This window comes from Lutzomyia longipalpis, chromosome 3 (genome assembly GCF_024334085.1).
Source record: "Lutzomyia longipalpis isolate SR_M1_2022 chromosome 3, ASM2433408v1".
NCBI lineage: Eukaryota > Metazoa > Arthropoda > Insecta > Diptera > Psychodidae > Lutzomyia > Lutzomyia longipalpis.
In genome coordinates this window covers 12355813-12371612 of record NC_074709.1, presented here as the reverse complement: position 1 = coordinate 12371612, position 15800 = coordinate 12355813, and the positions used below count along the sequence as shown (strand labels likewise).

The 15800-nt window shown below is 36.8% G+C and overlaps 1 protein-coding gene across 3 annotated transcripts in view; it reads left to right on the top strand.

Annotated features, from left to right (window-relative positions):
- Positions 1-15800, top strand: part of LOC129792233 (uncharacterized) — a 37717-nt gene that overhangs the window by 5300 nt on the left and 16617 nt on the right. The window contains exon 1 of one of the 3 annotated variants that reach the window (XM_055831093.1): positions 8361-8813. The exons of 1 other annotated variant lie outside the window; for it this stretch is intronic. The gene's annotated coding sequence lies outside the window, so the exon portion shown is untranslated. Of the gene's footprint in view, positions 1-8360; positions 10561-15800 lie in introns of those variants that run through there. One more of the 3 variants, XM_055831094.1, reaches the window with a different exon arrangement.

Below are 15800 nucleotides of genomic sequence, written 5' to 3'. Positions count from 1 at the left end.
TATGGATCCGTTCTCGAGATATAGCCTTCCAAAGTTGGCATGTCATATCTCGGGTTCTACAAGTCCAATCTTGATCAACTCAAGCGCAAATGAAAGGTTTCGAGAAACCCTACAAATGTCTAGAACATTGCAAGTTCGAGAAATGACCGCAAGAGGCGCTAAAGTCAAAAACAAAGTTTTCGAAAATTTCGAACTCGAATTTTTCCAAAATGGCGACATAATTTTTTTTCATTTTTCGATATGTTATAGCTGACTTCAAGACCTTTCAAACAAAAAAAAATTTATGAAAATCAATGGATCCGTTCTCGAGATATGGCCTTCTAAAGATTTATTAGCGTATGACTTTTCTACTTTTCCCGACTTTGCGCGTATTTAAATTAATTCGCAATCCAGTTTGCTCTCACAAAATTGGTACACTGAAAGAAACACAGCTCTCGTAAGCTTGGTCAGCTTACCAGTACATTTTTTTTTAGCAATCCAACTCGGCAGCAGAAAAATATTTTAAATTCTCTAAAAAATAGAATACCTACAATTTATTCAATGATAAAGAAAACCACAAAAGTTCTCAAACAAAAAAACCTCCACAAAGCCTAAAAAAATACTCTGTGGGGGTGAATTTAGAAAAAAAAACTTTTACATTAATCCGTCACGCAAAAATTTTTGCGGGTAGATCTACCTGTGCAAATACTTTTTGGTGGTGACCCCATTTGTGGGTAGATGCTTTTAATTTCTCTTCTCTCTATTGGACTTCAAGATAAACTGCCAAGGGTTGGGGAGGGGTGGGTGGTTGTTGGGGGTGTATGCGAATACCCGAAGAATGAGGTATGAAGAAGGGTGAGAGACTAACACCAGGTATATGGTATAATATGGGGAGTTGGGGTGGATTCTTGGCAAATAAATCAATGAGGACGTCTATAGAGATGGCGAGCATTATGTGCAGAGCGGGAAATTGACAACAGAGCAATAAATCAAAATCACTCTTCCGGTAAAATAACTTTTCTTCTTTTGTGGGCAGCCACACAGTCGGTGGGAAAGGCGCGCGCGGAGTGGATTTTTCTTGTCTCCGTGGATGTTAATAAAGTATTTCAGCTATGTGGCGAAGGGGTGGATGGGAGGGGGAGGAAAAGTGAGTTTTCCTCCACCTACAAAATTGTACAAAATTGTGGTGTCACTTGAAATTACCTTTCACACCTCTCAAACACAATAATTCCTCACACACAGCGTTCTTGCAAACAATTTTAATCGATTTCCCAAACACCCCCACCCACAATGAATTTTGTCCCTCAATTTTTTTTTCATCTTTAATGGAAAATACGATTTATTTTTCGTTTATGCAAATTATTCTTTGAAAAAAAAAAGTCATTTGGAACAAAAAAATAATGAGAGAAAATTGTACTTAAAAGTGCAGAAAGAGATTTTTCTGACGTGATGCCAATTAAAAGTTTCATTAAATGAAAAGGGGTGGATTAGCGCATAGGAAAAGAAGGAGCAGGAGAGGCAGTGAGGTCTTGCACTAAGAAGGATGAGGACAAAATAGAGACAAGTAGGATAAGAGGCGATTACAGTGGATTAAGTTTGTTGGGATAAATCAATAAAACTTTCTACCCTATGCTGGTACATACATTTATGTATTATTTCCCCAAAAGCTCCTTCTCTCTCTCACACAGAAAGTTGTCTTTAATAAAACGATGGGGGTGGTGGTGCTTTGTCTCTTATAGAGAAAGGAAAATTGAAAGAAAAAATTGCTATATGAAAATCAATAAAATGCAAATAAGTGGGTGCTTTCTGCACATTCTCCATGCCACACCAGCGTCCATTTGGAATGTAATTTTGAGAAAGAGAAAAAGGAATAAAAATACTTTGAAAGCTTTGAAATTATGCAAAGAATTTGTAAGAAAAACAGCGAAAAAGTACATTTTTTGACGTCATCTGTAAAAGACAGGGTTTGTAAAAAAAATTTAAATAAAAATTGAATCATTCTTCAAAGCTTTCGACACAATTTTAAGCGCCCCCAGGCGAAGTAAAACTTACAACATTCAAAGAAAAAACTTGTGGTTCAATATGATCGATATGAGCTTAAAGTTATTCATGCAAATTATCCCATTTATTTGAGAACATAGAAAATGAAAATTCATGCTTTGTTCAAAAGCTATGTAAACATACATAATAATGTTAATTATTTAGAATCTCCAAAATGGAACCCCTAAAAATGCCACCAAGCTCTGCGAGAGGGAACAATGTAATGTATTTCAATACACAAAAACATTAATCGTTTGGTGGAAAAAGATGAATTGTTTTGGGGTTGGGAAAATTGAGGCACGCGGGGGTGTGAGGGCGGGAAAATCCTAAATAAATGAAAATTATGTACAAAATGAGCCTTTTCGCGTGACTCTCTGTCTGTGACACGAAGAGAAAGTTTAACTTGTCGTCAACAGAGTGGGTCATATACTTTAAGCAAGGGCTATGCAAAGCAAACAAAAAGCTCCTCATTTTGGGTATTTCAGAAAATGTGAATGACCATGTCATTGAAGAATTTCACAGCCCGCGGGGGGAATTTTTTCTTGTCTCCCCAAAGAAGGAATTAGGCAGATATTTCATGAATAAAAAAAATAACTCTTTAAGGAGAGATGCTAAGTTGAGCTCTTTTTGCAGTAACCACAGAAGAAAAATTCCTCGTACGAAGGAATCGTGACCAATCTCTTCCATTTAGAGATTTACGTATACATAAGAACACTGCCACGTGCCTCATGTAATCGCCTTAGTTATAGATGTGGACACGAAGTATTGAATGCAAAACCATCCTGCAGGCAAATAAACTATTCCCCCTTAGAAGGAATTTATAGCACAAATTTAAAATAAACATTTCGCGAAAGTATTTGAGGAATTTTACAAAACTATTAAAGTTTCACATGAACCAGAGAAAAAGCAAGGGGAATTAAGTGAAAAAAAATAAAATAAAACATCTTTATTCTTCCAAGAAAAAGTCCCCAATAAGCTGTCTAAATTCTCTCTGTCCCATCTTTTTCTACAACACTGCAAAAGGGAACAGAACTCCTGGACGAACCTAGGAAAAATGCGCAATTGGCGCCAGAAGCAACGTAGTGGACAGAAAGGGAATATAAATGAGTGGGGTTGGGCGGGAAAAAATAAACACTACATATATGTATTGTTAGTTCTCAGCAGGCACATTCTTGGCCACCAGACGTCTTCAACCATGAGTTGGGGAGAATGGATGGGCGTGTGGGTGGGTGGAAGGAAAAACCACACCACACTTTTGCCCCTAAACTCACTCAATCACCATGTACTATAGCCGGTATATTGACATGCTGGATTATTAGAAAGACTTTTCCTTTCGAAGCAATCCACCCCCACACCCCTAGGAGGGGTGAGAGGTGAATCGGGGGAACAGAATAATGTAGAAGAGCATTTTAGGGAATTCCTCACGTATAAATGTGCTCCAATATACACAATGGTCAGTTGAATGTTTTGTTCTTTATTTCGTGTTACGGGCAACCTTTCACGACTCACCTCATTTCCACATTCACCCCCCACACACTGCCTGACTGAAAAGAAATACCCCCATTGAGTGGACTCTTCAGGAAGATCGAGAGCTCTCAAAGGGGCAAACCATTAGCCCAAAACTAGAGCTTTCACCTTTTCTCGACAATTTTTTCATGGGTATTTTTATTTTATTAATTTTTGCAGTAGAAAAATGGAATTCGTTTTGAGAACTTTCGCAACTTCTTATTCATTCTTGACCTTTTACTATCCAATTTTTTCATACAGTAACAAGTAAACTCCTTTTCTGAAGATATATGTATAATTTATGAATCTCTCTCTTGTTCTAATCAATATAATGAAAATAAAGATTTAGATCTAACAGAAAAAATTAAAACGATTTAAATCAAAAAGAGAAGAAAATTAACGCGTGATCATTAATTTTAATTTTAAATTCAATGATTTTCCTAACGATTGATTTACTATATACTTGCCTATTTCGTTAAATAAGTAATGCCCTTGTAGGGAAGAAGATTATTATGTTATACACACAATTTAAGATGAATGATAAGCCCCACATTGAGCAAGATGGAATGGAAGAGATGTTTACTGGCTCACCGGATGGGAAAGAATCACGTGAAATGGGCAACCTTGAAAGCTTTGCGAGAGACTCCATATCATCAAACGCTTTCGTCATTTTTACTGATTTTCTTCCTCATGGTGTACACCACTACCACCCCCCTTCCCTCAAAATTCCATCGTCATCCACTTGGATGGTTTTTCTTCCTTCAGATTCGACATTTCATCATTATATGTAACGTACATGTGTGTGTGTGGAAAATGAGGCAAAAGAAATGTGAGCGATCTTGAAGGGGTATGTGGTGTGAGAAAAGCTCATTTGAGTGCGATGGGTGGGGGTGGGAAAGAAAGCACAATATATATAGCAAGTGCTTTAACAACATTATTACTCATTGGGTGTCTCGAGCAGCTGCGTGAGGTGTGTTAGAGGGTGCTGCTGTGGTGGGAGGTGGGAGAGGTAAAATCAAGGAATATGCTAAAGAGGAATAATAAACAAAAGCACTCGACACGAGAGGATCGAAACAAGAGAAATATGAGAAAGAATAATGCGGGGAAAACAGTGGGAATCCCTTGGTGCGCACTCCGACAAAACACATAAAACAAATTGGGGAGAGAACTGAGTTCCTTTTTGTCCTCCCTTTTTTCTATATAGCGGTCCTCCCACACATACAGAAAAAAGCTCCCACCCTGTGCTATCTACACACCGTATATGCTTGCATTTCAAATTCAATGTCATACCGAACAACATCACATAAAAATCCCACTTCTAGCGCTATTTTTTTACCCATTTCCTCGCAGCATTGTGAAGGCAGAAAAAACCCATCCGCAGCACCTTTGGGTTCTTCGTTCTCTGTGTTCCAATCCATGCTTATCCACTCATAAATTCATGTGAGACCTCGCACACGAAAAAAAGCTCCATTCTTTCCCATATACGGATCACCCCTACCCCAAACTAACACATATATAGTCAAAATTTCACCCTCACCCATTGCAATATCCTTCCTCCCTTCGTTTCATGAACAATAACTCGCCCCAATGTGATTTATGAGTACTGAAATTCTCTCCTTGCTGGCCCGAGGTTCAATAATTTTTCCCAAAAATTCATTTGCACTTACTTTATCGTCTATACAATGAACTTTGATAGCTCACTCCCTGCTGCTGCATATGTGGTGTCCCCACATGAAGCTTGTTGGGGGTACATTCTAACCAGAATGGTCAAAGAACAAATTCATTCTATGTGCAGAACTATGCATAGAATTAACCATCTGTGACCCCACATTCGGTGCATTTGTGAACAATAAACCCAAACTGACTTCTGGGGGTGCTTTTAATTGCAACACTCTAGGGGTTTATCTTGCACACCACTGCCTGCTGATGTAAAAGGATTCTCTGGTGAGCTTTTATTTGATTTTTTTCAAAGCTCCTGCAAACTTCCAAAAAATGATTTAAAAAATCATAAATATTTAATGAGTAGGTAAGAAAAAAACACAAAAAGCTCTCTCTGTTCAAAAAAAAAATCTCAGTTGGGTTTAAATATTTTCCCACGCTCACATGAAGAAGAAACTTTCAAACTTTTGGCGTTTTGGCGTTTTGTGGGTATACCTACATACATATATTCTCCCCCCATAGAGTCATATATCTAACAAAATTTCTCCTACATACAGGTAAATTATGAATTTTCATAATTATTTTATAGAAAAAAATTCCACTCAAATGTGGAACTTTTACCCGGAATCTCCATATACCCTCTCATAAATCTCATCGCGCATACAAAAGCAGTGCAAAAGTTTCTCCATATTGCGAATAATTTCCATACAAATACCCCATAATTTTCTCCCTTTTCTCCATATTCGATCACGGAAAATTCTATTTGAACAACCCCCCTCACAGAAAAAAACTTCCCCATAGAATTTCCAATTAATATTCCGGGTTAAAGTCACACAACGCGATTGGAAAGATGCTAAAAACTTTTCACACCACATTGTGATCATTTACAGTGTGGCAGAAAGGAGGGAATTTGTACGGGAAATCTTCTGCTGTATAGAATGGAAAAGTTGGACTGTGTATGGGAAGAAAACCCCATTAGCATGCTCAAAGAGCATTTTGCTGGAGAGACACAAATGGGGTAATCCGATAGCTACAATGGAAATTCTCTTCATATCTCTGTGATGGAAATTTGTGGGGCTTGTTAAATCCCTCATTGTTCCACATGTGTAAGGCGTAGAGATGGTGAAAATTGCTGCGGGAAAAGCCCCACACTCCTTCTCACTATACTCCTCAGGAGTTGCAAAGAATAAAGAACGGAAGATCAATAGAAACATTTTTACCAATTGAGCAAAGAAAAAAAAAAAGAAGACGATGGCGTGGGGATTTTGCTTTTCTGCACAGGGTACCCGCAGAAAGGTGCAGTGAGTGGAAAAGAGCTCAATTTCATGGATAAACTCCTCCTTGAAGCTCTAACCGAGATTTGTCTTGCGAAATAGCAAAAATCTTCTGATTAGTTTTCTCTTTTCGTTCTTTTGAGAACATTAATCCCAAAGACAGACGCAACAAACGAGCAACTTTTCTTATACTCTGCAAGTTTCGTGAAAATCAGGGATAGAGAACCTTTTAAAGCTTTTCTTTTTCCTAGGGAGATTCAGGACATGAATAAGACAAAATAATAATAAAAGAAACATTCCATTTAATTAGTAAACATAATTTTCTTAAAAAAAAGTCAAAATTGTAACTAAAAAACAATTTAAAGAAATCAACGAATTTTCCTTCTGAGAATTTTCATCAGCCCGCAGGGTAACAGTTTTCCACCAAAACACCCTTAAAATCTGTGAGGATTTCAGAGGGTGGTGATGCTTGGGAGGTACATATATGTACATATGTATAAGAAAAATCACTTTCTTACGATGAAAATGTCGATCGATTGTGCAGTAAAATTCAGACAGCGTAAGTACCATAAAAAGTCCCCGTAAACCGTAAGCATTTTCCTTGATTTTCTTCGCATCCAATGAGTGATTTTTTCTGCTGTGAAATCACGCACAAAAATTCATCTAAAAAACGTTTTTTTGTCGTTGGAAATAAGGGAAAATTCCTATTTAGCCGGAAACCTTTTTGGTATGAATCAAAAATCAAATTTATCGCCAAAATTTACGGGTCAATGAATTCCATCATGAAGATGCGAGGCAATGTTATGTTGAATTAATTAAGTATAAAGTGATGTGAATGGGGTCGGGGAGGGGGAAAAGAGCTTTTGACAAGCAGATTAATGGGATTCGCACGAAGGTGCCACAGGTGCGAAGGATGCAGAGATAAGCCAATGGTCTCCCAGAGTGATTTGCTATTCTGCAATTGTGTCGTAAAAGTCACACCGTGGTACAGAATTCCATATCAAGACCCCATACCAATGTGAATGGGCTGAATTGGGGATTGGGTGTCCCTCCAACTCCTCATCACTGTGGAGCCACCAAAAAAGGGCGGCAGGGTGAGATTGATTTCAGCCAGTGAAAGTATATTGGCATAAAGGGAGGCACGAGGTGAGTGTGTGTGGTGTAGAATTGAGGAGGGCAGGTGATTGGCTGTTGAACTTCACCATCATGGGTATGATGCAACAGGATCTCTTGCTTCATGTCTACGCCACCCACCCCGCTACAGCCCGCGCCAGTCCCCGGGCCATAAGGGAACGGAAATTGAGGTAGCAAAGGAGCTCTGACAACATTTTGGCGCGCAATTTCCCCTCCACGGTATGCTCTCTCCCATTCCTCTCGCTTATGTAAGCTCTCTCTGCAAGAAAAGCTCTTGGATGAAAACTAGAAGCATTTCCCCAGGGCTTCTTATATTTCTTTGAGAAATTCTTAAGCTTAGAAAAAGAATGCTCAAGAATAAAAAATTGTTTTAACAAATTGCATAAAATCTGACTCAAAGTTAAAGAGTTTTCATAGCTACGTATATATCAGTTGAAATCTCTGAAAAATACTGTTTCTTTAACACGAGGAAAAGTTATATTTGTTTATTGTACTTCATTGTAATTCATTATGACATTCTGAAGAAAATTCTCTTCTTCATCAGGTTTGAAGAAGAGATACTTTCTTGTTTGCAGTCACTTAGCTAAAAGCACAAATTTTCCCACATTAACTATCCCCTTGACTTTGGTGAGATGAAAATCCTCTTTTCTCCAAAAGACTTTTGCTCAGTTTATTGCCCCGGAGAGAAACTCCCCGCCACAGGAGGAAAAACTCTCTCTCGCAGCCTGGTCGACAGCCAATGTTTTCCAGGACGACGGAGGGCTCGACAGTGCGTAGGCGGTCGTCGTAGACGTAACCACCACGTGCTACTTCGGCTGCTAAACACAACACTACAGACACACAGCTAAATTATATCACTTTACACATTCATTTTCTTTTTTGCACAAAAAAAGGGTTGGGGGTTAAAGGTGCAAGAAAAAAATCACCTGCACGCTTTTTTATAAAACAGAAAAGGAAACCTTTTTGCAAAGTGAATACAAAAGCACAAAAAAAACGAAAACTTTTTTTAAGTTTGCAAAAGTTGCACATTTCTTGTCATACAATAAAAATAAAACAAGACACAAAGAACAGTGGAAAGTAAATTGTGAAAATATAGAGTGAAAGTTTTTTCTTGATAGTTTGTGCTTTCGTTCATTGTGGGTGGAAAAGGGTGGTTGGAAAAATAACCCTTTGAGTAGGAGATTTGCCGCCGGAGCAGTTCATTTGAGTTCCATTGCAAAAGTGAGTGTGTTTCATTTTATGATTTTTTTCTCAGCTATTATAACTGTGAGGATTTTCCAACAAAAAAACTCCCCATTAACACCCCCTCTGCAATTGCGAGGTGTTTCCACCTTGGGGCGCCCTCTCCGGTGCTCAAGGCAGCTTTTCTCACCGCGTACTCTTTTTTACCCGCTGCTGGCTGCTGCTGGAGTGGGAGAGAGCTTTCGCATATATACACAAAAGTTACGCAGTTGGGAAAATTCGCAGTCACTTATCATCATTAGCTGTGTGTGGACCAGGAAAAAAAGACAGAGGAAAAGAGAGAGAAAAGCGACGTTTTTTTCTTGCTTTTTAACCCACCCCATTATTTGTCTTTCCTCCCGAAGTGTCTCACAATTTTCAACTCTGTTTCCCCGCAAAATCCCATCACCAACCTCATGCTTTTGAGCTTTTCTTTTCTCCAGCGCCCACCCAAAACCATTTTCTATCCGGAAAATCGGTTTATTTTAGTGTTTGTTTTTTTTTTTTCATCCGTCCGGTGAGGACACGGAAAGGATTTTCCACAAGAAGCACACCTCTTGATTGAACCGAAAAAGAAAGTAAGATGAGCTTTACGTTTAAATGGCTAGTCTGGGAATTCAGTTTTACATTTTACAGTTTGAAAATTCCTTTAATCTAAATATTATTTTATTTTGTAACTACCTATAGACTGAAGTTCCTTTATGAAAGATAGTTTAAAAAATCTTTAAAGTGACCTTTAAAAATCCTTTAGCACCTTCTTGGCTTAAAATTAGGGGAACTCATAAATAACTCAAGGAAAGTCTATAAATTGAATTCTCTTCCCGAGAACTATAAAATGTTATTCAATAGAAATCATAATTCGAAAAATTTTCAATAGTTTTCTCACTACACAGCTTGGGCATACATATAAAAAATCTTTTAAAATGGATACTATTGATTTTTTTTATTATAAAAGCAACAAAGTCTCTTTGGTAAAGAAACAAATTGCCTAAAATACTTCGCATCTTCCTCAAAACAAAAAAAAATTTTTAGGTCCCATCCTTTCGGCTTCAAGGTGAGATGAGAATCTTTTAGCTGGATTTTTTTAAACGAAATCCCAACATTGCGTAATTTAAATTGGAGCACAATTCTTGCACGAGCCAAAAATATCCACAAGAAAAAAAACTTTTCCACTCAACGAAAAGAAAAATCCTTGACAAGCGTAGGCAAAGGAGGGAAGCCTGTGTGTCCCTGTTCAAATATTTTTGTCTGTCGCCAGAGAATTGAGTTTTGGGTTCAGGGGGGATTTATTTATCTTTCTTAATCCTTTCCTCATCGCAACTTGATTGTCTCGAGAGATATGTAGCACCATGTTTCGTGGAACTTGGTACACCCCATCCGCGTTGTTACTGCTTTCCTTTTTAATTAGAAAACTGTGTGAATTTGCGTGACTTCGTGTGCTTCCAATAAAAAGCCACCACCCCCAATCGTCAAGTATTTAATGTGATTCATTGGAAATCCCATACATTTTTTTCCTCCGCATTATTGCTCAATAAGTGGCGCGGAAGGAAAAATTATTAAAAGCCCGTCAGATGGTCAGTCGTTGTTGTTTCTCTCGTGAAAGCAGGAGTGATTTGTGTGGTGTAGAAAAAAAGAGCAGCAGCAGAAAAAAAGGAAAAAATAGAACACTCTTTTTGTCATCAACTACACATAGAACATCTCAATTAATCCCTTTGGCCATTTCATCGTTGGACCATTTACCAACAATGTAGCTAATTCAATAGACTAGAAAATTATTTTATGTGCAATCTATCATGCTTTTCGCATTTTATATACTCTCATATTTTCACTCTCTGTTAGCACACAGAGAAAATCTTCTCCTCACAAAATACAAAAAAGTGAAAAATTACGTTGAAAATGAAATGTTTTTGGGGATTTTTCTTAAGTGGAGATTATTAAATTTTAATCTTTTTGTAATATTTTATTTATTTATTTTATAAAATGTGTATTTATTCGACTTTTCTTTTATTTTTTATTTTAAATATTTTTATATTAATAAAAAAAAAAGTTCCTAACTTTTAAAATTCTTTTCTTCTTTTTTTTTCTGAGTGTCTTTACTACGTTTTTTTCTTTACTCTAACCCCCGTTGATCTCGAGTATCGTATCAAATAAATATAATACATACACAACATAAAAAGAGTCCTCAACCAATTTTCTTCTCGGGGCTTTCACTCGAACAAAACACAAGACCATTTTATCGGATTTCTCATGAAATCGGGGTTAAAGATGAAAATATATGACTCTCCAGGGGAAAATTCAATTTTCCACTCGTTTTGAATTATAGCTCCGTATCAATGTGAAAAATTTCACTAAATTACATATCCCACCACCCTCTCCATTATTTTTTTTCTCTCTATGCGCAATTCAACAAAATCAACGCAATTCCATCAGTTCCATTTTATGGGTGGCAAGTTGTCGATAAAATTAAATGAAGAGTGAATTGAGTGGTTTATTTGCGTGCGTTGTGCGGCTAGACGATTTACAAAATTTTCATAGGATAGACAATTGCTTTTCCCGCATTCATTCAATTTGCAATTTGTGGGTGGAAAAAGGGAAATGAACAAAAAGCCCCAGCAGTGTGCATGAAGATATCGCACAAACCACCCCTCCCCCAAAATTGTTCTTTGATTTTCAATCATCATGAATTCTATCTCATTTATTCGATTAAATACATTTTTTTCATCATTTGAAGGGTGCGAAGGGTGTGAGGAAAAAATTAATTTATTACTCCGTAGAAAGTTGTTGATTATAATATATTTTTTATAAATTAAAAAGTTGTGTTCATAAATTAAAATAATTAACCAACTCATCTGCCATTTGCACACAGCCTCGAGGTATACGCTGTATCAAATACTTTGAAAGTAGCTGTGTCATAAATTATCCCACACAGGGTGGTACTGCAGCACACATTATAAGTATTATGCTCACCCATAAAGCTCATTGCCCGCGTGAAAATTGAGAGCCGTGTGGCGTATTGAAAAAAAATCAGCCACCAATAACGTAATTATTGGGCTAGCGTTTGGCTTTGAAGCTACTTCTCTCTCTATATGCATGTAATGTACATTAATATGTGAAATAGGTATGGGTAAAAGGTAACACAAACCATCATTATCCCCCCGTTGACAATGAGAGCTTTTATGCGATGGGGTAAAAGCAAACGCATAAACTTCCCCCCTATTATGATACAATCAGTATGAATAGGGAACTGATGAATTGAGCTATAATTGAAATACACTGTGTATTCTCACTTTGCTTATTAAACTTTTAATTGAACAGCTGTGGAACATTTCCATGCAATGTACACTTGTTCATTTGAATCCCTTATCTCCCTCTCTACCTAGAGTTGAACGTAGAGCTTTCACAGATAAGATAAATTTAAAGTTTTTTAGGAAAACTTTACAAAGGTTGATTTTTTATTTAATTAATTTACGTTTTAAGCGTATTCTTTGTTTTAATTTAAAGATGTTGATTGAAGTTAGTAAATTCTTTAAAAAAAAATGTTTGACGTCATTTTATAATGTTAGACATTTTACTTCACACGTTTTTATATTTATTATTTCGTTGTTAATTTTCAAACATTTCGAAATCTTACTATATACCCTAATATTATAACTTTAGACTGTTTAAACATCTATCTATATAATTTTATAATTCTGATTTCGGGTGAAAACACCTCAGAGCATCTCTATTTCCCAATTTTCCTCTCACCGCTATACATACAGTGTACGTGAAGTTGAACCTTCTCATTGTGTCTGATATACCCTCGCTCGCCTCCGCCTCAACGGCACTTCATCCCCTTACGGAAGTGTCAAGAAGAGGAAAAAAAAGTATTTAATTAAACTCTCCTCCTTTTGGTGGGAGCACAAAAAAAACTTCTCATGGAAATTTCTCATGCTGAAACTATCTGAATTCATTTAATTTTTTTGTTGTTGTTGCGAAGAAGGAGAAAGAGAAAGCTTCCAAAGGGGAAAAGGGGTGTGTGATGAAGTTGTGAGTAATTTGTTAAAGCATCTTTGTCATTAATTTAGTTTAGAAAATTTAATATTCCAACCATGGTGTCAAGGAGACACCAAAGCCGTTCACATTGAATGGTAAATGAAATTGGAGTTGGGGAGAGAGGATTCAAAATTTTCCCTTCTGCAACCCATCTAATTAGAATCTCGGCATTGAGGAGCTTTTATCGAGCTTTTCCACTCTGCCTCCTCCTCCTCCTTCTTTTCACATATATGTGTATATTTTCCTACAGAGATTTTGTCATGGGATCCCCTAAATGGGAAAATCAATGAATTGATTATGTGATTTATCAGCAAAATAATAAAATAATGACTCAAATGGCTGGGATTGTGTTCAACAGATTCTTGTCTCTCGATGGCATATGCGCGCCCTTAGACCTCCCTCTACACTTCAGTTCAACCCCCAACTCCTTGAAGATCCGCCCAAGTAAACCTTTTTGTGTGTATAATATAATATACATTTCTGAGAGGAAGGTTTATTTCAATGGAAGGAAATGGCTTTCATTGTTTCAAATTCAACACAATTTGCCAATTAGCTTTTAATTTATTGTATGTATGTATTTGCCTCACAGCCATATCTTTCTTTGATATTGTAAATTTCCCCATCTACAATGGTGCCTGATTTTCCCAAAAATATTATTTCTGTGGAATTTTCTCTCAGTCTTGTTTAGGGATTTTTCGTTGAGCACTTTATTGATTTATTTATGACTTTCGCTTCACACTGAAGCCCCATCAGTAATGTGCCTTCGCGGAGGCACAATGTGTGTGGTGATCATATTGGAGGGGAGTTGTTCAAAAAGTTTGTGACCCTTTGAAGGTTTTAAAGGAGAATAAATAAAAATTATTTTCACCTCTATAGAGATGTAAAAAAGTCGCGCTTGAAGAATTTTCTGTTAAAAATTCATTTTTTCCGCTAGAGGGCTATCGCTGTTGAAGGCGACATCTCTATTTGAAATTTATTTAGTTGAAAACGTTTTCAAAATATATTGAAAAAAAAAGAAACTGAAAAGTATTACAGAAAAAAGCTTTCAAAACTATTTAATATTCTAAATTAACTTAACCAACTCCACCGACTTTTTTTAATTCATGAGCTTTTGAAACTACCTATACTCGCTAAAAGCTCTCCGCTGTTTTTTCAATTCATCATTTTGAAACTAATGAAAGCTCGTTTTTTTTGTTTACGATGGAAACAGCATCAATAATAAACATTTACAGAAAATTCCACTTTACTCTCAGATTTAGCTATTGCAAACAACCATTAAAAAAATCCTCTTTACGTTTTTTTTGACAAAGCAAAATAAAATTGAAAGGGTGGCCAATTTGTTGTTGACAAAGCCTATACACGGAAAATTCCTTCGAAATATCTTGAATGTGGAAAAAAATGTTTTTCATATGTTCCTTCGTTTTTTTCGTTATGTTTGTTGCCCATTAAATTCCATTTAAATTGAGATAAAGGGGTACATTGTGGGAGAGAGGGTGGAAATAGCATCTGGAGATTCAGTGAGGGGGGGGAGGAGGAAGAAAATCATGGGAACTATGTGAGGGAAAAACGGGAGAAAACTGTAATGCTCAACACCTGTGGTTTTGCATCATTTTATATGTTTTATGGCACAGTGAGTGAGTATAAAATAATTTCCTTCGTGTGTTGCGAACAAATATGGGGAATAATATAAAATGTACCTATACATAATAGTGTTGAGCATGACATAAGAAAAATTCTTCCATTATGCTCATAGTACGAGATATTTTTTTTCCGAAGGCGTTTCCTTGTGCAAAATTCAGAGCAATCAAAGTTTGAAATGTTTGAAAATCCCCACACCCTGTGAGCCCCCCTTTTCCCAGCTTATAAAAAGCGTAGCGGGGGATGATAAAAAATGGGGGAGGATACATTTTTGTGAAAATTACAAATTGGAATTGATTGTGGAGATTCCTACAGAGAGATATAAATCCCTTTTTTTTGGGGGGGGCGTGAGGGATGAAATTATTGATTTCATTAAATCTTTGTCTCTTCTTTCCGGCTCAACCACCCAATTTTCCCACGGTTAGGGTTGCGATTTCATTGGGGGAAAGAGTGTGGGGTAAGAGATAAATATAATGGTACCACCTTTTGCGCCGCATAGAATTTGAGGGGGAGAAAGTTATGTGTGTGTGTGTGTCTAAAATCCCTAAAATCGATCAAACTGTAAAATATTCCATCAGCATCATTCGAAAGATAAATTGATGGTACAGGAAGAAGAAGGGACCCAACGGTGGCACCAACCACACGCACAAAATACATACACCCCATTGATTCGCTCTCTACCTCAATTTCCTTTACATTCTACCCCACGACGGTCTGGCAAAGATGCCATGGTTGTTGGTAAAAGAAGAAACACACCCAGCCCATACCCTACAACGAAGGATACAACATAATAAATTCCTTTCGGCAGAGAGATGATAAACTATTGCGAGCTTTCGTGCCACAAATCATCCCTTAAGGGGACGATGCCTAAGAAATGCGGAATTTTTTTCTTTTTCTCTCCCAACATCCATTTTCTTACCATTTTATTTGAAAAGGTTGAAATTAAAAAATTATTTGTAAATTACGTAAAACTTTATTGAATAATTTTGCTAAATAAAAAAAATATTGAGCGCAGACATTTCTTCTACACTCACCCCCAATTCACAATTATGTCACCCTTGAAAATTCCTCTTTCACTCTCTTTTGGGGCCTTTGGGGCTTTTGAATGAGTAGAAAAACCCGATCTGACGACTTTGCATTTTTGAGTGTACACAGAAGCTGTGCTTCTTTTAAGAAAGAATCACAGCTAAAAACTAATGGGAAGGTCAGGAAGATAAATTGATGTTACATGGATTTTTAAAAAGTTCCCATATTTTTTTGTAATTTCACACCATATTAAATTTTTTCATAGAGAAGCGAAAAGGTAAAAAAAAA